Here is a 27,179-nt window from a genome sequence, read left to right as displayed (position 1 = left end):
AAGGAGGCATGTGGCAATCTTTGGCTGCTTTCCTCTCCCCTGTGCCCCCTTTGCCTTTTTTCTCTCTCTCTTACTGCTGGTTTGGGGGCTCGTGCTAATGATGCTGGCGCCAGGAGGAATCCGTGAGTGAGCTATCCCTCGGCTACGCAAATTGGCTTCCTACTTGCTCGCAGCCTCGAGGAAGTTTCCCGTCCATCTGAGGCGTTGTGAGAAGAAAGGAGGGGGACTGGAGCCCGCTGGCCCATGGCGCTGACCCCTGGCATGTGAGCGGTGGGCAGGGGGACGGCAATCTTTCCTCTTGCCTTCCCCAGAGATTTGGGATTGCACGTAGACCATGAATGGGACCTTTTTCAACCAGACTCTCCTAGAGCAGGGAGCTTACCTGAACAGGACCCAGGGCTTGGGGATGCTGATGGCCTGCTGCAACGGGACTGGCTCGGTGCTGGCGACCGACGGGGGCTCCTCTGTCCTTGTGCCTGACGAGAGGAGCCTCTATATCACACGGGTGGTGCAAATCGCTGTCCTCTGCGTCCTCTCCTTGACTGTGATGTTTGGCATCTTCTTTCTGGGCTGCAACTTGCTCATCAAGTCGGAGAGCATGATCAACTTTTTGGTGAAGGATCGAAGACCTTCCAAGGATGTGGGAGCTGCAATCATGGGGCTTTACTGAAGCCACCAGGCACTCGTAGGCAAGTGAACTGTCCGGAGCTGGTGCTGCGATGCAGATCCCCATGCGTTTGGAGCAGGTGGGGGGACTGGAAAGGAGGGTGGGGGTTCTTTTACTGTGTCTGTGTCCATGGGAAAGCAAACCTTCTGCACTTCCCAGTGAACAAATTCTGTTGTCGTGTACAGGGAAAGCTCCTCAGAGTTGTACGAAGCATAGTAAATGACCAGCCGCGTGCTGCATGCAGGAATGACTTTAAGTTTTGCATGAAACTTGCAGAAGCAGTGATAATGCGCAGATTTGGACTCTTTTCTGCTGTTACCTTGGATACTGCTACCTGGGATTTAGGGCTAAAAAGGGGGGGGAAGCACAAACAACTCACTACAACAAGAAAACAAAAAAGTAAAGGGAAAGCAAAATGTGTGGCATGGACCACAGCTTTGGCCACGGGGCAGGGGAAGGGAAGTGCCATGTGGGTCATACAACAAAGTCTGCATGCTTACAAATGTGTCAGTCTGTTTCTGTTTTGGACCTCAAGCATGGATCTTCTGGTAGAGTCCTGTGATGGGGAAAGCATGTTCTTCCTTATTTTTCTGAGAAATCCTGTTAAATGAACTGGCACTTTCTTCTTTCAGACTACACTGAAGGAAGGAAAAAACCCAGTTAACTAATAAAAAAAAAGCATGCTTGGTTTTGTACACAACAACCTTCTTTTCAAGTGCTATATTGTTACAGTCCTTGAGGTTTTTGTAGTTTTTTGAAAACTAGTGAATATGCAGGGAAAAAATAACCTGTTTCAAAAGAATCCAGTGTTGTCTTCAAATCCTTTCCGTGCATGTATGTGCGTGTGTGTGCGTGTGCGTGTGCGTGTGTGTGCGTGTGCGTGCGTGTGCGTGTGCGTGTGCGTGTGCGTGTGCGTGTGTGTGTGTGTGTGTGTGTGTGTGTGTGTGTGTCTGTGTGTGGAGTTCAGGTATTTCAGTCCTAGTTCCAGAGATAAATACAAGCATCTCACCTTCTAATTGAACTCTGATTAGAAATATTTATTTAAAACAGAAACTATTGTACCTTTTTTGCAGGCAAGTATTATTTTCCACTAGCAAATAAATTATTTGGGCAGTACGTATTTTGGGCTTGTGCTAAATACCTGCACAGTGCTGAAGCACAGAGCTTCATAAAGATGCAGTGAACGCATCTTGCACAGCAAGATTTCAGATTCTGACTTGAAATCTCCAGCCCCTCTGATCCTGATGAGCTGTCAAAACTAAATTGTGTGAGAGGAGGAGGGGGAGGACTCCTGACCTTCGTTCTGTGATGGAATTACAGCTCTGCCTGTGGGTGTGAGATAGAAATAATTCAAGTTTTGTTGTGCCAACAATATTCCTGCCGGCTCCACTTCTGTAGTGGGAAAGCATCCTGGATACTGGAGGAGGGGATGATCTGATCTACCTGGATGCAAATTCGGAAGAACAGCTCTCTGCCATTCCCAAATTATAAATGAGAGTATGCTTCATAATTAAATATTTACGGAGCATCTTTTTTTTCAAGGTTCCCACAAGATATTGGTGGAATAAGCCTGAGGCAGAGCAAGATTAGAGCAGCGTTGTCACTGGTTGCTCCCACTAACCTGTTGTCTGTAACCAATTAAGAGCACAAAGACAACGCGGCAGCAGGACCAGAATTCGGGATTCAAAGCTCTGAAACTTCCCTTTGGCCCCAGTGAAATGGCTGAAAATGCAGGGCTCTGATTTTATGAGCAGCTTGTAGCTGCGCACACCTGAATGGAGTTTGCTGTTCTGCTGGCAGATGTGAATGTGGCTCTACACAATAGTGCAGGAGAGGATTTTGGTCCCTGTTGCTGAAGGAGGGTGTTATGGTCATTGTCCTCTTTGCCTGTGAGTGGAAACTGCTCCCATTGCGGGGGGTGTCACTCATCGGCTTGGTCTTGGCATCAGGGTGAAATGCAAATAACCGCAATGCATATGAGGACCCTAGCTCTGCAAAAACTTAGGAATGTACTTACATATGTAACTGCATTTTCAGGTCACTGTGGTATCAGAGGACAGCCTAGATGCATTCAGCACGCTCCCATCCAGTTTCTGCTTTATGCTGGAGTCTCGTCTTTCTTGCCAGTCCACCCAGCAGCCTTGGCCCCAGCGCCAGGGAGAATTTAGAGATGACAGAAGAAACCTTCCAGTGCTAGAAATGCAAGCAAGGCACAGCAGAACATGCTAATCCCCCAAAAGCATCAAAATCACCTTAACTCAGACCTGTAGCAATGCCCTGAAAAAAGGAGCTGGTCGAATCACCTCAGCTGTCCCTAACTGCTTTGTTCTGCAAACGGCTGTGAGAGTTGGTGAGCGCCAGGGGTAACTGGAAGGGCTCCTATTAGTCCCCATGGGCTACTCATTGCTGTCTTCCTCTGCAGGCAATGGAGGAAGAGAAGACTGGGAGCAGGACACTGAAGAAGGCTCTGGAGGAGTTTGTTTCTTCCTATCTATCAGCTACCAGGGCTGAAGTTAGCCCCGCTAAATGCTTTCCTAGCATCTGAATTTCAGCCCTACTGGGCCATTTCAGGCCTAGAGCCCATATAAAGCTGTTTGGCACATCCCTGGTGAAGCAGGTGTGCACCTTGAACCTTCTATAACATGCATGGTCCTGCACCTCAGCAGGGAAACATGGCTGTAGGTTTCCACATAGCAAAAAACTCATCAAGTATCCTCAGGTGCCCCACACGGAAGGGCTTCATCCCTTCTGTGCTGTAGAGTCCTCCAGGGGAAAGAAAGAAAGGCAACAAGAGCGATGGGGCTCTTGTACACATTAGGTACATGCACACATGAGGTGGAGGAGAAACGCAGTGCTCCAGAAAGCAAGAGATGGGCACTCACTGAGATGGACTGTAACCAACTGACAAGTGGTGACCTGGAGCTTGCTCAGGGGTCAGTTAGGAGAGGGAGGACCTTTAACATGGCTGACTGGAGCAAGAGCCCAACTTTATGTTGGCTTATTTATCCTCCAGTCGCGCTGTTTCTCCTCCCTGACTATAAAGGCTATGTCTACATTAGCAGGTGGTGCAGACCAGCAGAAGTGGGTCTGTAGAATGAAACAGTTGGCGTGGCTGGGCTTCTGTCTTGTCTGCATTGGGTTTAAGGAACTTACACACAAGTGCCCATCCAGTTAAGTTTCCCAGTAAAAGGCTGACTACCACACTGAGAGGAGGAATTATTTGGGGAAAAGGGGGTTTCTGGAGGCTTCATGCCAACACTGAGGGGGCAAGGGGAAACCAGAGGGATGGCAATGGGGGCTGGCATGGCTAGAGATCCCCTTGGATTAGCGATATGGAGTCTAAAGACCCTCTTGAGGTGAAGTCATGGTTTAACAGTCATGATTCCTGCCCCGTGATGTTCTCCATAGAGCAGATGCCAGTGCAGGCCATGCCTGGTGCAAGGGAGGGGGATGAGGGCACCACAATGCTCCTCTGATCTCAGGGGAAGGGCTGCAGTCTCAGACCCTGAAAAACTTTCTCTGGGAACGGTCCTGCACCAAGGGGATAAGTCCTGCAGCCAGAGGCACGAGGTAGTTACTCCAGGGCTTGCATAATGAAAGCAGACAATATTAATGGTTCTTTCTCCTGCCCCTCCCCCACAAATAGCCATGTTTTCTCATCTCATGCCCACTTATTTAGTTCAAGCTCATTAGTGGGTACTGGTTCCCAAGAAATTTGTAAGCTGTTTTTTTAAAGGGCACCAGTATTTTGATTTTTGCAACTGTTGCTTGTAGTACGGTAGCTCCCAACCTCACTGGGGAGCTAGGAGCTGTACAAGTGTTACTGAGACCATGCTGGCCATGAAGAACAGCAGAGAGACAAGGAGGGAAGGGACGAGCTCAGGGTGATTAGCACATCAGTGGCAGTGTGAGGAACAGACACTGAATCTAATTTAAACTCATCTGCTAGCAGTGAAAGACAAGATTGCAATGCAGTTGCACTGATTTGGGGGATGGGCTACATTGGTCTGAGCCACTGGTCCATCTACTCTGCGCTCTTTCTCTGAAAACTGTCATGATTTTAGCCATCAGCTATGTGCATGGTCAGTCAAGCAACTTTTCAAACGGGTAACTGTTTCTTGATCCCCACCAGGAACGTTCTGCTCCGGACCTTCAGCGTCCTCCTCCAGGAAAAGCTCCCCATCGCTGGGCTGTTTCTCTGCTCTCAGGGGCTCTCTTCCAGCTAGACTCTCTTATTTCTAGACTGACAGCGGGGAGACAGGAGAGGGAGGCAGGTGTGAGAACATTCCCCCCTGCTGAGCAGCCTGCCTGCAAAGAGAGACCCTTGACTTCAGTAAGCACATCGATTTTACAACTGGAGAAAAAAAGAGGTGACACACCTAAGAAAACCCAGGCATCCTGGACCTAGAGTCCTGCAGTGGGGAAAACCCCAAACCAAATCCCCCCGAATAACCACCTCCTACTTCCTGCCCCAGTAGTCTTGGCTGAGGGCAATGAAAGAGTTAAAATGAGACAGACAAACAGATCAGGGGGCAGGGAGGATCCCAACCTGAGCCTGGCACCAGATGTACCCGGAGCGCGTGCACCAAACATACACAGTATTTAATAATTCCTGAGAATTGCCATGGTAATGAAGCACAGAGTCAGGTTGTTATGGTAACAGCCTTTTTTTTTCAGTCAGGGAGGCATTACCCAGGTTGTAACCTCAATTCAGACTGAACACATTTCTGAGAGCCCAAAAAATAAAAAGTAAAATCAAAAGAAATTAGATACCTAGTGGTTTCCTACCTCTGGTCTGGCTGTTCTGGGCTTGTTCTGTAGGTAGCGGGAGAGAGACAGGTTGTTTCAGATGCGCACCACCCTGCAAAGCCTGGGAAACCAGTGGTATGGATCTCCGCAGGTGCACAGCGAATGCTGCTGGGCGTGTGGGGCTGGGCCCCTCAGGCGGGTGGCTCTAGGATGTTACAGGACAACCCTTTCTCACTGCCTGGTTTACTGGCATCAGGTGTGTCCCCAGCTGGTCACAGGGAAGACACATACAGGACTCTGAGTGTATATGCACAAAAAATGGGCCACGAACAAACCCTCTTCCCATCCTGTGTCCAAAGTGGGGAAGATCCTAAAGCTGGTCTCCAAAATGAGACAGGCAGTTGGGAGGATGGGGACAAGGTTCAAGATCTGCTTCCCTAAATGCACATGGCAGACCTAAGAAGAAAACAGCTCTAGCAAGGTCCAGAGGCTGCAGTGCTCCCCCAATGGGCACCCTTCCAGCCAGAGGCCAAATCTCATGTCCCTTTCCTGTCCTCCCATCAATGGATGGACCAAAGCCACTTTTTCTCCCTTCCTGAGCCAGCCCCTCTGGCAAGCGTATCAGGTTTGTCCAGCTGCTCCTTGTATTGAATTTTAATTTAGTGCTGGTTAAATCAGCAGTTTTGTGAGCCCCCGCTTCCTATTAAGGAAGCTGAGGGAGAGCATGTAGGGATTCACTTAGCAGAGAAGTGGCCTGAAATCTGCAGTGCAATTACTCGGGAACATTGCTCCACAAATCCCCATTGCAGCTCAGCATAGTTTCTCTTGCACTGCCTGTGTGAAAGCTGTTGGCCTCCAGATAGAGCTTCTGTAGTCCATTAGCTCTGCCACAGAGGTACAAGTTGGTGCCACGAGAGTCAGGTACCCAAGGGAGAATGGAGGTCAGATGACAAGAGAATTCAAGAGCCAGCATTGCCTCACAGCCAGGGAGACTCTGCCTACCCGTTTCCCTGTTTAAATAGGGGTCTTCGTCTTCCAGTTTGTCTTCTCAGATAGCTCCAAGCAACTAGCCTTATGGCTGTGACTGCCGACGGCTTTTTGGCTTGGAGTTCCTCAGGAGCCCTCTTCCTGCCCTGGCACCACACTCGAGCCTGCCTGGGATTGCTACCTGGCACAGGGCAAACTCATCCCCTGCTGAGGTCTCCAGAGCACCTGGCACCCAGAACACAATCTTGGGCAGAAAGGGTTCTTCACTTCTAAATAAAAGTGCGCAGTCCCTCTTGCTCTTTGCCAAATCGGAAGCGTTACTGGATTGTTCAAACATTTACAGGCCTCAGTCTACAACACGGACCTTACAGCTCCATCTGCACTAGTAAAATAAACAGCATTTATGAGCACTGGAGCTTGGTTGATAATACTGTTAAATTGAGAGAATGGTTCTTGGTGTGATTCAGGTCTGTGCCAAACAGCTCTGACCAAATAGTCCCTGGGCAGTGACAAAATTGCAGGCTTACAAGTGCACAGTACATTTGAGAATATTGCTCTGCACTGTGCTGCCTGTGCAGGGTGAGTATCTCATTAGGTTTGATGGGTTTACAGGGGATGGATGACAATGTAGATGCCTTTAAAGCAGTTTTTGGCTTTCTGAATCCAACTCGCTGTTCTGAAGCATGAATGAGGGATCAGAAATCCCTGGGTTGATTAGTCCTGGAGAACACATGCTTAGAAAAACAGCAAATCCAGGGAAGCACTAAACATCCTCAATATCCCTGACAATTGTCAATCAGGGTGTTGGATAAATCTTGGGGTTCACAGTAGTTTCCAATTGAGATGACCTAGCCAAGCAATTCCTCAGCAGTCTGATCAAGTTTGCACTCCTCCGATTTTTACAGACAGGCAATTTCTTGGACTTGTTTGTTCCAGGACATGATTACGGAAAGCTTACTTCAGAGAAAGTCAGGATGTTGTCAACAATCAATGTGGTTTGGCATATCCCTGAAAATGTCACTTTGAAAATGCAGAAAAGCGGTAGAGGTGCTGGCAATGCTCAACGAGCAAGCATCTAAAGTGACTGTCTCTGATCTGAAAAATGTGAACAATGCTTCTCAGATGAATAAGGTTGTCCTGTCCCAGGGATAAACTTTGAAGACATCATCCCTGCAGGTGGGTTTACCCACCTAGCACGGAGCTGTGAGAGAACAGTACACAGCATCAGAATTCCTTTTCAGATCTGCCCATCTTTCCTTGTGGGCTCACTGGCCATTTACAATCTATAGATCATGAGCCCTGCCTTGATGCCTTTGATGACCACCACCACTTTTGGTTTTGCTTTGAATGACTCCAGGGTGAAAGGAGAAAAGATCCATCCTGCCTGTGATGTTCCAGGTTGTTTAGAAAATTTAAACACTAAAAGAAGAGCAGTTCTCACCTCATTCTGAGAACTTGGCACTTAATCAAGGCAATAATCATTATTTCATCAGCAAGAGTAACATCCACAAGAGTAACATCCACCTTGCAGCAGTAGGCAACTAGACTGACCTTTCAGGAAAAGGGGCAGGAGCTGCAAAGCTACACAGCTCTGCTTCTTCATGAAAGAGACAGTTTTGTCACCCTACTGTGTCCGTCGGGTGTTGCTGCAGCATGGTACCCAAGTGTCAATGGGAGGATGGATGCATGTGCTTGTGCAAAACACTGTACCTTTCAGGAAAAGAAGGCATGCATAAAAGCAAGCTCAGAGCACTGCTCCCTTTCCATGCCAGCTACCTGGCTGGTGCTAGATGCTGGCTCTCTGCTCTGGCATGGCTCAAGACTTAGTGCATGCGGGGTTAAATCCAGAACCATCCTTTCTGGCAGGCCCCACAAGTGTTCACATCCTACAGGTTTCTGTGCAGCTGTGAGTTCTTTCCTTTTGCCTCACTGAGTCCCAGACTGCAGGTTTAATAGGAGAAGACAGCTGAAGAAGCAGGCAAAACGTAATTAGGCTTTAATTAGCTAGGTTCGTTCTTTTAGATAATTGAAAATCGGCCTAATTGGTTGCAATGAATTCTCAGTGCGGCCAGCTAGACAGTTTAGTGCGTCCTCCTATACCAGCCGCCACACTCCCCTGCACAAGAACCAGCCTTGAAGCTGAATGCTATCCAGTGACCTCCTGCAGTACTTGCCAGGACCCAGCTCCTCACCACAGAGAGATGCTAAAACCCACAAGCTTCTGAGGCAGCAGTGAGTATGGTTTAGTGACCCGTGTATGCAACAGGTCTCATTACATATCACTCCTCATCTGACGCTTCACAAACCAGGGAGCTGGTGGCCCACTAAACCCAACACCTCCAGGCAGGAGCATACAACAACCTAGTGTGAAGGGCCACGGCCATCTGCAGCCTGCCAAGGAATTACAGCTGGAGAGGGCAATGTGTTTATTTGCCTCCCCCATGGTTACAGTTGGGGTTACAGCATGCAAGCAGTTGGCTGGCCTCTAAGAGTGGCTGTGTATGGGTAATACTGAGTCAGCTGTGCTGCGCTGGTCGCTTCTTCTGCCTCTGCTGCTCAGTCCTTCTCAGCTGGTGGGTTTCCAGAAGCTCTGTTCCATGACAGCTGGCTTGGGCTGACGGAAACCTCTGGACCAAAAGTTAAGTGTTGGCAGCGACACTTCTAAATCTGGCTTACCAATGCTTTCTGGTAGAAAAGTGTAAATTTAAAAGCGTCCAGCTGCACCAGAGATCTCTTCTATCCGGACAAAGATGAAGTCTCCAAAATGGGCCTGCCTTTGGTTGAATGGAGCAGGACAAAGTGGACCAATCATTCTGGACAAGAAGCTTCAGGAAGCAGACTGTTCTGCCCATATAAACACAATTTTTATAATGAGTTCCTTGTGAAGCTCCACTTCTCTGTGCCATGGAGCAAAGACTTGATATTTGGTACAGACGGCAGTGTTGCTTGGTGCTATTTGCTCTGCTGGCAAAAATCTGAGCTAAATTGCCAAAATGATGAACCTCCAACCACCTCTGCTCATATGTCCTACAGCAGTAGTTTGCCACATGCTGGCTGCTAACATGTCTAGCTAGATTACAGGTACTAAAGAGGTAATAACCCTAATTAGACCTTTTGGTAACATTCCTTCTGCATGGAGCAGGCCCAGCCAGGGCTGCAGAGCTGAGATAATCTCCCCTGTAATGGTTTCTTTTGGATGTTGGCAGGGGTTTCTGCATCTCCAGAGCCCACACTTAAAAGCAGAACTTGCCTCATGTGTGTCCAGGGCTCCAGGCAGCCCATAGGAGGATGTAAAGAGGGAGAGGATTGTGGGAGCAGAGCAGTGGCCGGGGATGGTTCAAAGAGGTTAGACAGGTAGGAACAAACATGCTGCTGTTCCCTTCCTCACAGCACTGGAAAGATCATGTCTAGCAAAATGCTGGGCTTATTCTGCATCCTTGGCTCAAGTTTCCCTTTTCTCCCACTGCTAGGCAGCGTGCTGTATGCCAGGTGGCTGCATTTCATTATAGAGTTTATAAACTGCCTTGGGAAAAAAGGCGGGGGGGGGGGGGATGAAAAATTATGCACACATTTCACTCAGCACTGACTGTTCATCATCTCATTGTACAGAAAAGTAATAATCATTGGGGCGGGCAAGCAGTGCAGAAGGAGTACTAATTGCATTATTACCGTTCTTGAAGTTCATGGCTTTTTCACACTTTCATTTGCCCTGGCTGCATCACAAGGGTATTTCATTTGCTTTTATGTTAAAATCATTATCAAGCTTCATGTGTTTCCCCCAGTTGAATGGGTCATTCTTGACAAGCAGAAAGAAGGCTGCTCTGCAGCAGCTGAAGGGCCTACAGTTTGAAGTCAAGACTTCACACCTCATTTTTCCTTTGGGCTGCAAAGCAATTCCAAAATACTCCTTGGAACCAGCTATGTTTCAGGGTGGTGCAAGTGGTCCTGCCAACGGCCAGCCTCTTGCATTTGAGGTGCCAATTACAAAGCGCTCTGCACTACATATCAGGTCACCAGCACTGCTGCAGGAACCATGATAGACCCAGCTCCCTTTCCTTGGCTTTGGGTGGAACAGCGAAGGCTGACAAGAGATAGAAGTTAGTGAGAGCCTTGACTGCTTAGGAATTTGCTGCCTGCAAAATTACTTTAAATGGCTTAGGCCTGCTGCCTGCAGGTGTCTTATTCCAGGGCTTTAGGATGACTAATAGTTCCATTATTCTCTGAGATGCATAAACCAGGCTACCCTTTAATGGACAGGAGAGAACAACAACTGGCAATAAAACACAAAGAAACACAGCGGGCCATTTGGGTGCACTGGGCCAAAGTCCCTTTTTATAGCTCCCTCCTCATGTGCAGGGGATTGTGGGACAGAAAAATCGAAGAATAGCAGTCCTAAAGCTCGCTGTCAGCCCTCCTCTCCCTCTTAGGGCGGAAATGCCCAGCTGAGCCTCAGAGTTACGGCCATTTCTGGAAGAGGGAATTGTTTATGCTCTAAAGCTGGCAGCTACGGGAGCTTAGAGCATCCCCAACTCCCTGTACCCTTGCTGACTCTTCATGCCTCCCCACTTCCAGCACATGGAACCAGAGAACCTGAAAAAAAAACACGGTAAGCTAATAATAAAACAGATTTCTATGGTGGTCACTTCATTCTCCGGTTTACCATACGGCCTCCAAGCAACAGTACTGACAAAACTAATGGGAACAGTGTCCCGCTGCAGGAAAGAGGATGGAAACGCAACAGTGTTGTTCCTGTAGTGCTACTGAAGCTGTTGCATTCTGAAAGCTCAGCTCATTGAGCTCCCAAAAACCAGCTTTAAAGGAGTTCTCACAGGCTAGTCCCTTGCCTAACTGGCAGCAGGACTGCCCTAAGCTGAAGTTAGTGTTGCTTTCAGCTACGTTTGTGCCCCGAACAGCCTCCAGTGAACTGCACTCCCTCAAACACAGCCCCTCTCTGCCAGCAGCATTCCTCCTTGGTTCAGTGTGACTGGCAACCCTTCCCCTTACTGTGCAGGCTGAGATTCAGAGGTCACAGTCTCCTGGCCTGCTCCCATTCATGTATCTGACAGCAGCCAACCTGGATGTGAAACTCCCAAGATTCAAGTATCTCCCATTTCCCTGCAGAAGTTGCTCCATCGCACTGATTTCTGTAGCTTTAGTCCCAGCAATGAGAATTTCTTATTTATCTTCTGGACTGACAGATTTTCTGTTATCATATTCCTCCGCAGCTCCCTCTTGGCTTAATTTCCTCCAAAATTACACAGCACAAGGCACTGGCAGCATATTTTCTTGTCCTTTCCAGCTTTTCCCTGAGACAGGCAATTGATGTCCATGTGTCAGGGTCTCCCACAGTGCAGTGTTGTGTGCTGGAGGCAGCATGACCAGCCCTACCAACATTTCACCTCACATGGACCATTCCATGGCAGAAGGAGCCCACAACAGCGGAGCAGAGACACGGTGACCCTGTGCTTTCTCAATGGGAAGAAGATACCTCCAGCGACAGTCTGCCTGGAAATCTTCCTCATGGCAGATCAAATCCCGTTTGCCTTACCAGCTCCTGAACACCCTCTGTATAATCTATTATATATCTATTAATCTATTACAATCTATATGATCTATCTGAAGAACTCTGTATTTGTTCCTAGTGAACTACATCACGGCTATTTTCAGCTCATTTCTGTGTTTTGCTAAGTTCCTTTCAAACTCTTTTCCTGTCTTGAATTACTCACAGGGCTCCTCCAAGGGTGGGGTGTCTGCAAACTTATCACACATCCTCTACTCCTTTGTTCAAGCTGTGGAGCAGACCTTGTGCAGAAGCCCCTTGTCTTCTGGTAACTGCTCCCTTGCTTTACTTTTTTGGGTGCTAAGAGGCATGCCTCCGAGATTGCCATCAGCAAAAATAATAAATACTTTGCCCAAAGCACCTTACCTGGCACCTGTCGCCCACACCCTTACTCAGTGTCAAGTCTTTAGTGTAAATCCATGCACTGCAGCGCAGCCAGGAAGTTTTTCTCCTGCTTTGAATTTGGATAACAACTCAGAGATGGGGGGAGTACGTGGCACTGGTTTCCCATCAAATGGTAATTTTGGAACTTGGGAAACAAACAGAAAGAAAGATTTTAAGCCTGAATGGAACAAAACTTTAAAATCCTGAGATAAAACTTGGCTTGCTTTGGCTCAGTGCAGCTGCCACATGTCATTTCCATTTCCCAGGGTTCTTCTGCCTTCTTCTAGTCTCCATTTATTGAAATTCAGCTCAGAGGTTAGATTTTTACTGGAAAACTGACCCTTGTCACTTTGCCTATTCCCAAAACGTCTAAGCTCTGCTTCTTGCCTCTCCCCCTCCTCCCTCCATTTTTTTACTTCAAATTTGCTCCCTTTGCCCAGTCGGGACAATTTCACTGCGAATCCAGGCTACTCCAAGGAAATGCTTCCATTTTAAAATATTCCCCTAGGTCAACCAATTTGAAGGCATTCTTGTTACGGCTTGCTTTGTGTGGGTTTCCTGCAACTTATTTCCTCCTGAAATCCCAAGCTGAATATAAGAGAATTACCTGTCTTTTTAATCAAGCAGTAATTTCAGCTGGGTAATAAATTGCCTGAGAAACGAATGCGGAAGGAGCTGAAGCCCTCCCACAGAACAGCCTCCAGTTTTGTGCTATTAATGCTCCTCATGAAATGTGTCAAAACTCCGCCAGCCTTCGCTGTGTCTGCTCTGGGGACTGTGTCTCATGACTAGGAAAATGAGAAGACGGGGGGGAAGTGTGCCCACAGCAGGATCTGAGGCAAACGTCTTCTGGAGGCCAGTGAGCTTTGGCAAGGCCGCTAGACCCAGGCTGAACCCAGAGCACCTCTGGGTCACGCTGCCTTGCGCTGAGGTCGAAACCGGCCCTGAGCACCTCATTGCTTCGTCTGCAAGTAGCCAGAAACTTGTCTGGCTCCTGAGAACAGGCTCTGAGAAGGCACGTGGCCCTGAAGGCAATGGACCCACTCAGGTAGCCTAAAAATCCCTGCTACCACTGTGGCAGGTAAGGTAAGGCCTCCTAGGACAGCCCCTGGAGCAGTCTGCAGTGCAGCGTGTGGGAGCAGCTCACCCCCTTGCTTCTCAAGAGTCTCAGGCCTATATATATGTTTGCCAAAAAGCAGCGCAGAGGGATAAAAATGCTCGACCCTAAAACTTCTGGTAAACAGCAGTAGAGAAATAGCTTGTGTCTCCCACCTTGCCAGCAAGTCAATGGCCACCTTCTGTGTGAAGCCATTTAGCTACTGTCAGGGTCCTGCACTGACTGCACATTGACTGATACCAGCTGAAGTCACAACCTCATGTTTGCATACCAGTGGAAGTGCCAGAGAAGGTGGTTCCTTCCTCCCATCCCCTCTCGTGTTGGTTCCCCATTAGTGAGTCAGACCAGGGAGCTGATCTGGCTGAAAACTGGTTTTATTGTCCTCATTTCTCCTCTGCTTGGTTCCCTGATCTGGCTCACAGAGAGCATCCGTTTGCTGCCAGTGCTATCAAAAGAAAAAAACAGTAAAGACATGGGATTCCTCCACCTGGCAGTAGCCTGCATTTCCCTGACTGCAGCCTCAGGATCTAGGCCTGGTCTTCAGACAAATTGGCTCTCCATCACAGAGGACTACTTGCCAGTAAGGCAGAGACCCTGCAGCTGTGGACACTTAATGTGGAGCACCAAAGGAGCTGGAGCACAATACTGCACTGCCCTGTCATCCCTGGGGGCTCTGGATGCACAGGGTGCTGTGTCCCATCCAACAATGAACCCAGCTGTCCCGATGCTGAACACAGCCCGCCTGCTTGCTGCGTGTGACGTGTTCCCTTTGTCCTGCTCCTGCTGGATGCTAATGTACCAAAATAACTCCCTGTTCTTACCAGCCAGCACTGAGCTGGAATCTGTTTGGGAAGGCGACCGCAACACTGTGACAGATGGCCAAGGAAGCAAGTGCTGTTTTTTATATCACCTCCGTGTTTCCTCCTCTGCTGTCTCCTGCGCTGGAGGCGGTGTTTGGAGTTAGTGTGTGCTGCCAGAATGCGGCTGGCACCAGAGCTGAGGAGACAGCAGAAGGCTGGAGCAGGATGCTGGCAGTCTTGCACACACTTCTCCCCCAGCTCTCTGGTGCTTTGGGATCTACATCAAGGTCTTCTCCTAGGGGAGGAAGTCTATGCCAAAGAGGTGATGATGGGGCTTAGGGTGTTTGCTTTTGCAGAGACATTGAACAGGCCCCCCAAGACCCACCTGCACTGACTACAAGCCCAGTCTGTATTTTCTTTTGGCCAGTAGAGCCAGACAGGCAGGGAAAACTAGGCCAAGGTATCCTGCTGATAGTTGATGTCTAATACTGGCTCCTCTTCTTACAGATACAAATCTAACTGCATATAGAAGACTCAGGGCTAATCAAAGCTTTGAAAAAAGCCAGTTTCTGGAAGCCCTTCATCTGCCAACTGCCTCTCCTCTGATCTTGCACATGTCACGTAGCATCTCTGGGCAAGGAACCACGGGCCTTCCTTTCTTGGGCACAAACATTTTAAAAGATGGCAGTGTTCAAGGAGGAGGGCTGGGCTAGTGAGAGATGGAGCCCTAGTTCCCTGATGTACACTGGAAATTTAGCATGGATAGGAGAATGGCGGAGCTGCCCTGCAGGAAGAGAAGGGGAGCACAGAGAAGCAGCATTTCCCTGGCAACTGCAAGTGGCTCTCCCTTGGGATGTACCTTAGAGAGCAGGAACGGCCCTAAACAGGGATGCAGCCATGTGCCCAAGCTGGGCCAGTGTAGGTGGTTGCTGCTCCTCCACAGCGGTCTGTCTCCACGGCAGGAAAGAGCTGCTCCTGCTGGGCTGTTCAGCTGCTGGGACACCAGCTATTTTTGCAGCCTGCCTGGTGCAGAAGGAGTGACTGACGTGTGCCTGGCACAGCACTCATCTGCCTCCTGTTTCTGCCTTGTTGCAACTGGCAATTCTCCCCCTCTCCCTCCGTTCTTCCATCAGGAGATCTCATGCTCCTCTGCACTGGCAGCACGGCAGACACGCGAGCAGGGGTGGGCACACAGGTGGACTCAGAACAGGTCAGCAACGGTTCTCATGCCCTCCCTGCTGGCAAGGGAGGAAGAGTCTTCCTGAATTCACGGGTCTGGCATTGACTGGTGGGGATCAGTGGTGTTTAAGCTGGAATCTCTTCTCCTAAGGTAGGCATGCTGAATATAGAAAGGCTAGTGAAAAATTGGTGACACCAGGAAACAGCTATGAGCTGAAGTGTCCCACCACCATACTGCCACTTCCCTAACCAGACCCTCGTTTGTCTCTCAGGAAGTCTGCCTGAGGTGGACAGCCTCCTCTTGGGAACAGGTAAGATAGCGCAAACAACCTGAGGCCTAAGAAACCCACCCATTAATGCTCAGCCTGCTCTTAGTTCCAGACTCACAAGTCACAGAGGACTTGGGCTTCCCAGGATCATTCCACTGTGACCTGCAAGCCTGCCCAGGCTGGGGAGCCCCAAAGGGGGCACAGCAGCTTCCAGACTCACCAGGCCCTGAGAACCAGGCAGACCATCAGGGATGGAAGGGCAGGAGGCTGCAACTCTGCTTTGGGCTACTGCTGCGCTGGGCTCTCTGACTTGCTGCCACTTCAAAGCTCTGGGAGGGACAACTCAAGCCCCATCTCAAAATGGTCCAAGAGAATAAGGCAAGAGAGATGGAGGTAGGCAGATGTATATGGACGCGGGTGAGCAGGGCAGATACGACAGAAAAATTATGTGGAGAGGAAGCACAAGGTAAGGAGAAGCAGAAAAAAGAGCTGGAGCAGCCTGCACCCACACACCCAGCCCCAGCCTTTCCCCGTGGCAGAAGCATTGAAATGGAAATGACTTGCTATTTACAGTGCCAACAGTGCCTTCCGGCTCCCACACAGAGCCAGTCTGGGCACCTCCTTGCCTGCCCCCAGCCAGGCATATCTCTATGCCACGAGGTCAAGAAAAACAGAGATGTTGCCCAGTGTGAAAATGGTGTCGGGAGCCAGCTCAGCTTCCTCATCCTCTCTGGACAGTACAAAGCCTGTAACGGGCAAGAAGAGCAATGTGTGCAGGAGTAAACACATTCTGCCCTCACCATCTCCCTGGGCCACTCCACAGGCATCCAGCGGCTCAGGAACAAAGCAAGGTGGGAAAGCACGGAGAGGGACTAGGCAGGGCCTCAGTTTGCTCTGACTGGCAACACAGGCTGGGAGATATTTCAGATCTCCCTGAAAGGCCCCGGCCATTCTGCTGCAGCCCAAAGGATGCTACGTGGGAGTCATGCGTGTGGGAGCACAGAAGAAAGATGCCAGCCCATGACCCAGCATCTTTATTCACCTGTTGGCAGCAGAAGAGAAACTCGATCCCATGCTCATCCCTCCCTGGGATGGTGGGATTAAGTCCATTTTATAGAGCTCTGGGCTACACAGCTGGGTTTGGCATTTCCTGCTCTTTGCTTTCATCAGCTCTACTCCAAGTACCATTTCTGCTGCACGGATCTCCAATATGACACTTTGCAGATTGGATTATGAAAGAGTTAACTGTCTCCTGGAGAGGGGCTGAGGCTGGTAGCAAAGTGACTGTGTAGTCAATTAAGCAGAAAGCTTCTTGCACTACTCCAGGTGCCTCCCTCTCTGCTCTTTCTCACTAGAAAGTGCAGGAGGATGGAAATAGGACAAGGCAGGGAGCTAAATACTGGCAACTCTTCCTTGGGCAAAGCCTGAGAGCAGCCTCATACAAGTAAATCTGGAAAGGCCTTGAAAGAGGTGCAGCTACAGATCTGGGAAGTAAGAGCTTTTTCAGTCACGTATTTAGTTCCCTACATGGCCCAGCCCAATAATCCCCTGCTGCTTTTACTCTTCCCTTCCCACATGTTCCCTAGCATTCAGACCAAACCAAATGCCTTATAGCAGCACTCGTGTGGTTCCCTGCCTGCAGACTTGCAGGTTGTTCTCTAATTGGGCTTTCTCAAGCCAGATGGCCGGAGGTCAGAGGCTGGTTAGAAGGCAGTGGGTGTGCTCAGTGGGACAGCCAAAGGGACTGGCCAGATTGAGCATGTCAGGGCTCAGAGGCTGGCAGTACAGCAATCCTTCACACAGCCACCTCCTGTTTCAGCAGAGCTGGCTCAGTGTTCCCAGTGGGTGGCCTCCCGGCCGCCCCAGGAGAGCCAGACCTGCTCATTCCTCCCCTTTGCTCCTACACGGTGCCCATGTTCATTCAGACACAACAGGCTGCCAAAAGTCAGACTCAAATTTTAAGATCAGTCAGGCACTTGCCTATTTTCATTTGCACTCTCCTTGGCCTTTCAGAAAGAGCTGCCTCCTACACAGCTCCCACACTGCAGCATGGCTTGCTCCAAAGAGCTGACCATAAGAAGAGCTCAAGCCTCTGCAGAGAGGAACTGCCAATCACTTGGCCAAGGTCTGCATCCCAAGGGCCAAATCTGCAGCACCTTGCATGAAGCAGAGCCAAGGGAGTCGTGTTGTGAAGCAACAGTGTCTTTCATCATTGCAGGGTTCTTGCATGTTTTCCTGTGGGGCAGCTGGAGCTGGATCCTGGCTAGAAAATATGGAAGTCCAGACAGGAGAGCGCTCAGCATCAATTTCATCTGTCCTTGGGCTGCTTGATAACTAAGTCAATTCAGTCATGAAACGTGGCTCAGCTTTCCCATCTATAATGCCAATGATGCTCAGCTTCCTTCGAAGTTGTGCAGTACAGTTGGATGTGGTATGCACCTGGGGTTTGATCCTGATGTTCCTCCATTCCCATCACTTCAGCAGCCTCTGGACCTATCAGACTTCTTTCCCATTTGTACCAGAGCAGCTAAACAAAATAACAGAACCTTTGGTGGCAGGAATACACACTGCCGCTGCCTGTGGCAAACGGCTGCCTGCTCCACTGTGAGAGGCTCTTCAGGAGTTAGGTGGAAGGGTCACACTCTACAAATCTTGTAAGCCTGTACCAGAAGTCTGTCAAATTGCATTTAAGATAAGAAGCTGCAATTCAGCCACTACCTGACAGCCAGCAGCTCAGTTAACATGGGACTCCTTGCAGTAGGAGTGAGCAGGAAGGGCACCTCATGGTCCCTATGTATCTGGATTTCCCATAGGAAAACTTGAGCGTATGATGGATGTTGTTTTGTGCATACACAGGAAACTCGATGCTTTTGGACTACAAAAGTTCTTACCAGGCACATGCAGCCTTGCAGGCACTGTCCTCTGCATGAGTCATCCCAAAAGCTGCCAGACAGCACTGTAGCAACCCCTGTTTAAGATTACTTCTGCCTCCTCTTTCCTTTACTCTTTGCTTAGATGGCTGCACCCTGGATTGGACGTGGGGCCTGTAGAACATGCTTTGCCACAACTGGCTCAGGAACATTACGGTTTCAGCCTTCTTCCATGCCAGTGGGGAAAGGAACGGGGGATTAATGTGGTCTCCGTGTTGCAGCTTCTAATAGTTAAAAGGAATCAAAGAGCAGAGGTGTGGAACAGCTCCTGTAAGAGGACGGACTAAACTAGGAATCTTCATCCTGGAAGAGAGTTCAGTGCCAGGAAAGAAACATGACTGAAGAAATCTTCAGATAGTGACCAAATATTGCTCACTCCTCACTTCCCAAGAACTAGAAAGGCAGAACTCGGAAGAAATGAAAAATCAGCAGGTGCAAAAGAAATGTACAGCAGGGCTTTTGCACACTGCAGGCCTCATTTTTAATTGCAGGGACCAAAACCACCTACTGGCTTAGGGTAGGGTGTGATAGACTTGAGCAAAGGCTCTTCAGGTCATCATGCCACAAGAAGATCCCTAATCTGCTGGCAGTGTGGGAATGTGTATAAGAAGAGCTGGATCAGTCTAGCTCTGCCCTATTACTCACATGTTTCTGGGAACAGCCCCCCCCCCCCCCAGCACTGGTTGCAGGAACCTACCAAGCCAGATGCCCTTTAGTGTGACCCAGTGTGCCTGCTCTTATCCCCTGCATGCTGCTTTGCCCCATGGCGGGATGAAGAGACAAATCCTGCACGCGCCAGCCTTTCTTGGCTGACGCAGGGCAGACCCAGTGTTATTTTGGGCCAAAATTTCCATGAATAACTCTTCTCATGTGCCAAACCCAAATTAAAATTTGCTGCCAACAGTTATGAGCTCTCCCCCCTTCCTCGTGCCTTTTTTTTTTTGATCAAAATTTTCTGCATTAAGATAAACCAGCAATAAATCTGGATTGTGCATTAAACACTGGCCCACACGGTCTGGGAAACAAAGAGCGTGAAGGAACACTGTGATTCAAACTGTTGCTAGCTCATACATATTTGGCACGTCAGCTTTTAAAGGATTTTCCCAGAACAATTCTTTCAGATTTCCTAATGACTCTATGAGATCGTATTAAAAAGCACTACAGTCTGCATGGGAGTCTCAGACCCAGAGACATCCTGGATGTCCCAGAACTGATTCCTTCCCATGCTCAAAGCAGCAGCATTCAGGTCTGGCTGGGGATTGTGAAAAGCTACAGTGCAAGGCCTGCAGCTCTGCCTGATCCCATGGCAGGACTAAGCTTGACGCATGAGCTAAGGCAGTTCACCAAAACACTAGAAGAAAACGTGCTCTCTGGAGACTCAGCTGCAGCAAGACAGAGTTGCTTAGGCACGCAACTCACTGGAACTGGCCCTAGGGATTCCTGCTGTCTGTGCACCAATTTTTCTCCAGCTTTGGGAGGGTCCCAACCTACTTCTCAGGATAAAAAACCACTTGCTTTCTCTAGCCATAACTGGCACTTCCTTCAGAGAGCTTGAGTGCCTAGGCAGAATATTCCTTGCAAAAAACATCTGTTATTTTATCTGCCGGAAATTTCTCTTTTCCTGTTCCCTGGAAATCCACAGGCCTCTGAAGATTCCTGGGTGCAGCAGCACTCAACCTTTGTTCTGCTGATGAAAGAAAAGGAGGCCTGTCCCCATCCCACCCCCAAAAAGTGAAAAGAATACCTCTCTGGGTGGCTCCCACTGAAGAGTTAAGGTGGTCCCTCTTACTCCAGCTGTCTGGCATGCTCACGATGACACAGTCTCCATTCTTCCCCAGGGAAGGAGTCACAGGGCAGATCATAGCATCGCACGAAACTTCCAGAAAGCCCAGTGGCTCACAGGGCTCTCCTATAAGCTGGGAGCACAGTCTTCTCAGTGGGCTCCTCCCAGTCAGGAGGCCAGAAGAGCTGTGTAGCAAAGGGATAACCAGGGGTGGAATCGAGTCACCATCCTCATAGAGGCCTTAGTGGAGCTCTGCTCCCTTTCAGATGCTTTGCTCTCAGTTAGCTTTTCCAAAATGAAGCCAGTGGTTTCCTGCAAGCAGGACAAGATGCAATTTGCCCTCTCATCTCTTGTGTACAAAAGGAGCCACACATTATCGTGAGAACAAGCAAAAATGCAGGATTTGACCCTTTGCACTGAAACATTTCCTTCTGAGATAGCAATAGATACAGTTGGATTTTTACTAAGATCCATGCTGGATAAACATAATAGGCCTGGGATTTACTTTTACTTTTTGTCCCCAGGCTGTTCAGCTGCATCCAGGCTCCCTTTTGTCCAGAGTTTAAGTCTCAGTTTAGTGATGCCACACTTCATTAGGGATGCTCTTCCTCTGAAGTTCAATGCATTTCAGGTCAGAGGCTCCAAGCTTTTCTTTTGAAAGATGTGATTGTCAGGGATGACACTGATCAGGGCAGCTGAGGATGTGAAACAAAGCCTCCAAAAGAGCCCTGTTTGTTAGCTACACCAGTTCACGTCTGCAGCAGATTACAGCAGCGAGTATGAACCTGCAACACTGGAATCTAACCAACATGGGGAACAAGAACAAGGAAAAGGCAAGCATGGGGACTTCTAGCGCTGTTCTTGCACAGTCCCCACTGGCACCTGTGCTGTTTTTCACTGTTCCTGGTGCCCCAGCCAAATCCAATGTAGCTCAAGCAACCCCTTTGCTTGCCAAGCACTGACAATGGCTTTGCACGTGAATGAAGGAGTGATGGAAAGGGCACACTGAGACCATGCAAGGGAATAAAGAAACCCCTTGGAAGATATCAGACCCAGGCACTTGTGCATGTCACGCACATACCCTAACCCCTGGCAGCTCAGTTTGGAAGGGAGGGACAACACATCTGCACAGCATTCATTCCCGTTCACCTCTACCTTGTCTATTCTAGGAAAGATTGCCTAGAATTCATCCACCCGAAGCATCACACTTCACAGCTCCCTTCCCTTCCCACACAAAGCTCACCCAGCAGCTTGCTGCTTTATGCTGAATTAACACCGCTTCCTTGTCTGCCTCCCCAGAGCCAAGCTGTGTTGCAGACAGGCCTTGTCTCAAAGGCAGGCAGGAGTACCTCCTTCCCGATCCCCACATCCACAGGGGGACATGGTAGGCCTAATGCACTGTCCAGTGTTACATTTGCTTGGTTACACATCAGGATACAATCAACAACAGCATCTTGGAGCAAGATAACATGAGCATCATCAGTATCACATTGGCCTTGGGCAACTGTGTCCTGCTTCCCACTGAAGGAAGGAAGGAAGGAGGAGCATGGATAAAAGCTGCACCAGGGCTTTCGCTCCCTCCTGGCTTCTGGTTTCCAGATGTGGCAAGCAGGGGCAGAATCTCCCAGGTGTAAGACCAAAGGGTTCAATGCCTGGGGGCCAGCCATCCTGAGGGGATCTGGTCACCAGTAGATCCCAACCCACCTTTCAGAACCCCTCTGGTATTAGGCTGTGTAATGGTTTTGAAAACAGCAGGTAGTTTGTGGCTCCCTGGAGGAGAATCCCAGCTTGTTTCTGGCTCCTTGATACAAAGAGAGCTTGCAGTGCCCAGACGCCCTTGGACCCTCATGGATTATGACCCAATCCTTCCTACAGTAGAAAGCCAATTTTTCCTGCTAGACCCCTGTTAGCACATTTGCAGCAGAAGGTTGAAACTCAGAGAACTGCCTCTCTCCAGAGAGATCTCAAGCAGACGGGTACAGACTCAACTGGTGAGATTATGAATGCTTCTGTCCCAATCAGTCTCTTGCAGGAGGAGATTGTAGAATACAAAAACTCCAACAAGTCCAGTGTTCAAGCCTCACACATCAGATCATGCAACCCATTCCTTTCTCCCAGAACTTCATTTATACAGAATTCAGATGACCAAATTCAGCATTTTTATCTGCTCTTACTGACTGGACTGATGGCAGGGCAGAAGAGGGCCTGAGTTTATAGAAACCTGCTCATCAAAATGCCCAAGCTGGGTGAGATCAAAGGTCCATCTGGCCCAGAGTCTTGTTTTTGACGGCAGCCACAGGCACATAGCTGAATAACCAAGTAAATATGTATGACACTTCTCTCAGGTATTTCCCCATCTCCCAGTTATTTTCAGACTTCCTAAGCTGGACATGGTTTCATTTAGTAATTCACTGTGGATTTTCCTTCCTTGAACTTGTCTAGTTTCATTCTGAATTCATGCAAACTTTTAGCATCCTAACATTCTGAAAAAGAGCTCCCCAGTCAACTTTCTTCACATGTAAAGTGACCCAAAACATAAGTCCACCTGGAAGGCCACTTCAGCTTTGGCTATCAGGAATGGTGCTCTCCTACCGTCGTAATTTTAATAAAACACAGTGCACTTTGGTGGATGGTCTGGGCCACAGTTTTTGGCAGGTGCTCCTTGAGGCAGCTGTGATCACTCATTTAAATCTAGTTTATTTTTATTTTATAAAGCTCCCTAAGAACACAAAAGATTTTTCTTGCATCTCACTGGAATTGTGTGCAGATTGCCATGGCAACCATACCAGAGTTGTTATGGTCCCAAACCCACCTTATTGGTTATTAGATATCTGTGTAACATATATATAGCTCTATTTTCCCATCTGTCTGCTCCATCTGCTTATTTCCAAGTAAATACAACCAGTTAGCTCAGACACAGCTGCCTCCCCTTCCATGAGGGGTGGGATGAAGGAAACAGCGATACATCTGCTGGTGGCCATGGAAGTGGAGAAGGGCAGGAGGAATGCAAGACTTAACAGTAAACATGAACCTGATCATTGTGGCCAGCAAAGCCTATCAACTGCGATGACAACACCTGCAAGGTTAACCCAATTCTTTCTTGCAGCCCTAGCCCCTGCCCATGATGGCTGGAGTATCTGCAGCCTGGGCTGCCACACATCCAGAAAGCCTGGAAAAACATCCATCACGCACACGGGCGTAATTCTAGCCATATGCCTGGTCATTCTGGGACAGCCTGGACAGACTCCATGCACACACACTGAAACATCCACCTGTCCACACGAGAAAACAGCAATGCAGCACAACCCACAGCTAACCCTAGGATCCAGGAACATTGACTGGTAGGGATTTGGCAGGGTGCTTCCAAAGACAGGATGGAGAACCTGCCTCAAGAGGCAAGTCTCATCTTTTCTATTTCCTCCTATATCCCTTTACACCTTCTGTGGAGCGGTGAGATGGTGCTGGTGCTACCTTGACCAAGTGCACATGCGGTTCCTAGAAAAATTGGGGCTTTGTCTTAGCTAACCCATCACCAATTATCTCTGAGGTGTGAAGGGGAACAGAAGCCCCAAGGGATTCTGGCCAACGCAAGCCTGACTTGCTCTTGGCTTGCCTGCAGCTTAACCCCAGCAGGTTGGCTTTCCTGCCTACGGGACACTTAGGAAGACAAATCAAACTTTATGACACTGTGCAGTGAACAAGAAACTCACCAGGACTTTCAGGACACACCAGCCAAGTTGCACCATTTAAGAGTCCTTTCCATCTTCTAAAAACAAAGGGATAAAAGGATCACCATACCCTAAAATACACTGTTCCACATAACAGGATGAGAAAAGTAACAGGACCTCTGTGCTGAACTGACCCTGCTGCTTCTCCTGACAGTCCATTGCTCATCTGCCTTAAACTGGAACCTGTGCCAAAAGCTATTTGACATCCCCCCCATAGGAGGGCCTAATTCCTTCTAGCAACATGTGCCTTTCCTGCCCACCCCCTCAGCCTCTGCTGGGAGAGGAGCATATATTTCCAGTCTCCCAGCTCCCTTGCATTATTTAGGCTGTCAGTTGTTAATTATAGCGCTGCATTCCAGCTTGATGTTTCCCAGGCATCCACACCACACTCGGACACTATAAGCAGCTCCCAACTGAGTACTCTGTGAGCCGAGGCTAGAGCTGAGCCCGTGTCTTCATCACCCTGGGCAAGGCATTCCCTATCACTCTGACTGCTCTTAGGAGACTTGAAGAGCACTTTGCATCTTAAAACCTGTATCTGCACTCTTTCCTTAGCTCTTACTCTACTAAGGAATCTTTCCCACTCACTGGATGGGAGCCACATTTTTAAGGGATGTTAAATTGGTCTTTGGCCTTCTCCATAGTCTAGATACAGATACACATCTTCTTGCCTATCTCCCTGCCAGCTCTGAATCTCTCAGTGAGGGAGAAAAGAGCAGGGGGGGATGCACAGCCTCATCTAGTTGGGGATGCCTGAGAGTTTAGAGCAGAGAGTAACCTTCCTTGTGGCCTCTGCCACTGCTGCATCTTGCTTCCAGCTGACCTACAGAGCAAGGCTAGGATGACTCTCAGTCCCACCAAACTCCCTCTTTCTCCCAGGCTGGAAAAACTCTGCTGCCTTTCTGTTGAGCCAAGCAAATGAAGTTTCTAAGTCACACAACCATGACCACCAAGCTTGGGGGACTTGGCACACCCCTCTCAAAGCAGAAGGTGTTGCTAAGCAGTTGCTAAGCAAGCGCTCAAGCTAAGTGAGAATAAGCAAATAAGAAACTGCTGTGATGTTTCTGCTTTCCAGCTTGTAGCAATATCCTCCAGCCAGGCTGCCCCCAGAACAAGCACTGAAGGCTTGTCACCCATTTGCCTCATGTGACCACAGAAACATCTGTTTCAAAAGCAGAAACAAATGCAGTGACCAAACTGCTTCAATTTGCTCAAGGAAAGAACATAAAAAAACTCAGCAAGGGTACACAGTAGCACAGGAAAAGGCTTGAGCCATGCATCTTCTGACACGAGAGCAACCGTTTCGCTCAGTTGTGGGTGAAAGGAGATGCCATTTTGTGCAGCTTCATTTCCACGAGAATCAGGTCTAACAACTCACATGGCTTAGAGAAAACTCAAAAGCTGGCTGAAGAGTGCTTCAGAAAACACCTGCCACTGGCAGCACCTTCCAGCTACATTCATTTGAGCCCATGTCCTACTAGAAGAGTACCATGAAAGGCAGCATAACCCAGCATCTCAAGCCGAGAGGGGTCTGACTATGCACCCTCTGCCACACTTGACTAGTTGGAAGTGTTTTTCTCAACACCTACACAGCAAGGCTCATAGCTTGCTTAAAAGGATACAACTCTTCTTAAAAAGAAGAAAAAACAACCAACAGGCAATAAGCAAGAAAGAGGGAAAAAACAGAGAATGACAAAAATTGAATTACTTTGAGCTGTAAGAGTCTGGTAGCTGAGGACAATCTTTTAGACTAGCACATTTGGGGCTGCTATTATGCTCCTATGTGCTTTGCCACATTTGCATAATAAGCCAACAGTAATTATAATTTCATCTTGAATAGGTGCTATTTTAATTGTGACTTGGCCTCTCCTGCTCAGCTGTAATTGGTGGCATTACAAAGGAACAGCAGAGCAGGAAGGCTGCTGACAACTCCGGCCATTCCTTCCTCCAGCCAGGTCACATACTCCACGGGAGCCCCTTTCTCTCCTTTCCTCCCCCTCAGTTGGGCACAGCCGGGCTTTGTGCGCTGCAAAGCAAACCACGCAGCACCGAAATAATTACCTTCCCCAAGCGGCCACGCAAACAAAAGCAAGCACCCTCCTGCTCGAAACGACTGCTGTGCTCAGAGAAAGCGTCTCCGGACACTTCCCAACCACAGACCTAGCTGGGAAGAGAGGAGGGACACAAGCTTTGGCGTCTGCAGGTCAGACACGCAAGCTCGAGCTCGGGGCAGCTCCTCCCGCAAAGCGGCTGCTCAGACAGAACCAACCGTGCAGCAACCTCCCCTCAGAGCGGCTCCCCCCCGAACAACCCTCCCTCAGAGGAACCGCCCCTCCCACCCAAAGCCCGCCAACCGCCCCCACAGCCACCCGGAGGTGCCGGGGGAGGAGGGGTTGTTTATATACTCTCGGTGCGATGCGGCCGGACGGGATTGGCCAGGTGCCCGGAGAACGGCACTGGATTGGTCAGCACGCAATCCCGGGCTTCGATTGTCACGTGGGCAGCTCGCTCGGGGGAGGCTTTGGCGGGGCAGCGACAGCTCGGGGGGCCTTAGAGGCGAGGGTGCGCGTTCGCCGGCGGCCCTCGGCGCCCCTTGGAGGCTGCGGGCCTCGGGGCGCCTGCGAGGCAGCAAACCAAGCAGAATTTGCTAATGAGGGAGATGGAAGTACCATAGGAAGCTTGGGAACACCAGGAGCTGGGTGAAGACACTAACTGGGGTGTGTGCGTGGGGAGGGGGCAGGATGGGTGCCAGAAGCACTCAGCAGGTGGAATACTTCATGGCTCTCGTGATGTAGATGGGAGCCTGCAGTAGAAATTAGTGGACGCCTGGCTCTGGGAATGGGATTCACAGCCTTGGATAGGGTCCAAGCCCCCTGTGTCGTCCCAGTAGAGAGGGTGTTACAGAGGCATTTCTTCAGAGCTGGACTGATTGGGGCTGGGCTGTTGGCTGGATCCCTTCTCCGCAAGCTGATGGAAAGGGAGGGTGTCTGTAGGAGACTGTACCTCTTTTAATGACTTAATTCTCC

The 27,179-nt window shown here is 49.3% G+C and overlaps 1 long non-coding RNA gene across 1 annotated transcript; it reads right to left on the bottom strand.

Annotated features, from left to right (window-relative positions):
- Positions 1-382: 382 nt before the first annotated feature.
- Positions 383-26,396, bottom strand: LOC138062208 (uncharacterized). Its single transcript, XR_011136299.1, has 4 exons — positions 26,215-26,396; positions 24,136-24,191; positions 2,685-2,860; positions 383-1,305 (listed from the first exon to the last, which is right to left on the bottom strand). It is a non-coding gene; the product is annotated as an uncharacterized lncRNA (long non-coding RNA).
- Between the last annotated feature and the right edge of the window lie 783 nt (positions 26,397-27,179).

The sequence above is a fragment of the Struthio camelus genome, chromosome 25, assembly GCF_040807025.1.
Source record: "Struthio camelus isolate bStrCam1 chromosome 25, bStrCam1.hap1, whole genome shotgun sequence".
NCBI classification, from domain to species: domain Eukaryota; kingdom Metazoa; phylum Chordata; class Aves; order Struthioniformes; family Struthionidae; genus Struthio; species Struthio camelus.
This window is presented reverse-complemented; position numbering and strand designations above follow the sequence as displayed.